Source organism: Gekko japonicus, unplaced genomic scaffold (genome assembly GCF_001447785.1).
Source record: "Gekko japonicus isolate JY-2015 unplaced genomic scaffold, Gekko_japonicus_V1.1 scaffold1502, whole genome shotgun sequence".
Classification (NCBI taxonomy): Eukaryota; Metazoa; Chordata; class Lepidosauria; order Squamata; family Gekkonidae; genus Gekko; species Gekko japonicus.
In genome coordinates, this window is record NW_015168696.1 from 79,140 (window position 1) to 81,024 (window position 1,885).

A 1,885-nucleotide genomic window follows, 5' to 3' on the forward strand; every position below is an offset into this window, starting at 1 on the left:
AGCTTCAATGGGTACAGAATGCAGCTGCAAGCTTATTACGTGGTACCAACTACAAACATCAGATCTTGTTTATGTGAGAGCTACTTGCCCAGCTTCTGGGCCAGTTCAAAAGTATTTCTTAATCCCTTTAAAGCCCTAAATGTCTTGGAAACAAGATGTCCCAAAGGGATTATCTTTCTCCCACCCACCCACTGAGACTCTATTCCATCTCCCTTCCTTTTAGGGAACAAGGTGGCCAGGATATAACTAGATATAATGTCGTTTCAGTTGTGGCACCTTATCTTTGAAATTCTTGGTGCCTGAAAACTCTCCAGGCATTAGATTTATCACCTTCTTGCCTCAAGCAAAGAATTATTTATTCTCACAGGATTGTAGATATATTCAGGTGGATAGTTGTGTTGGTCTGAAGCAAAAAAAAACCCAAGTCTGAGTCCAGTGGCACCTTTAAGACTAACAAAGTTTCATTTTGTTGCTCTTAAGGGTGCCACTGGATTCAGACTTTTAGGTATGTTTTCCTTTTTTCCCTCTCACCACCACATTGAAATTCTGAAATGCTTTATGTAATCATCGATCCTCGTTTTATGTTGCAATGTTGTTGATTTAAGCACCAATGACTACCCGTAGAACAGTCAATGTTTCTGGCAGCTCAAAACTGGTTTCGGGAAGCATGAAGTCCCACTCTTTAGTTTGTGCATGCCTCAGGAATCAGTTTGGCTATTATTGTTTTACCTCAGTGGCACCTTTAAGTCCAACAAAGTTTAATTCTGGGCAAAAGCTTTTGTGCGCATGCACGCAAAAGCTTATGCCCAGAATTAAACTCTGTTGGGCGTAAAGGTGCCACTGAGCTAAAACTTTGTCCTGTTGCTTCAGACGCACACCCTGAATGGGTTTAGCTCCTTGTAATGAGTGTGTTTCACCAGCCCAAGAACCCATTTCTAGCTGCAGGCGCACGCAGGAATAGAACAAACACTTAAAATAAGTTTTAAAAGCGTAAACAGCAGAACTAGGAAGGCAATCAAATGCATTAAGAGCTCACCCACCCCAGTCTTCTAGTTATATCATGTACCCATTTGGCGCCACTGCACACCTCAGCTTTTTTTGCTCTCCTCTCCACCCCCGCCCCTTACCCAAATACTTTTGCATCGGAAGAAATAAACGCCTGTTTACACACACATGCACAAACCACACGCACAGTGCAATGAGTGTTAGTTTGCAAGGAGCCCACCACCCTCTGTCCCTCGCAGGCACCCTGCAGACGGGAGTGCTCAGCTTCTAGCTTGCAGGTGTCACCGTTTCCAAAAGTGCAAAACGCTTCCCAAACATTGTTGCATGGCAGTCCTTACAAACAGCCCTGCAAAGCTGGCCAGCATTGTGACTCCTCCTGTCATCGTGCCAGGCTTCGACCTGCTGTTTTTAAAGATTTCATTTTCTTTGGACGGGAAGAGGGGGGGGGAGGCTGAGCCGGCCTTGGCTGGGAGGGGGGGATAAATACCAACGACTTTTGTTTAAAAGGGCTTCCCCCCCCTACCTTCCACCTCCCCCTGACCTTCTTTGGCCCCAAAGCCTCTTCTCCCTGCATCCCGCCGACTGGAAGGAGCCGAGGGCAGGCTTCTTCAGGCCACTCCCCCATAGGGATGCCAGCCTCCAGGCGGGCCCGGGGGATCTCCCGGAATCCCAGCTTCTCTCCAGGCGACAGCGATCAGATCCCCCCCCCCGGGGAAGAAAACGGATGCTCTGGAGGCTGGCTTTCCGGCATTGCTCCCCACTGAGGTCCCCCCCCCCAATCTCCCGGAGTCTCCCAGCCGGGAGCTGGCAACCGCGGCCCACCATCCAAAAAGTCTATTCCCCCCCTTTTTTGGCGGGGGGACCAGTGTTCCCTCTAAGC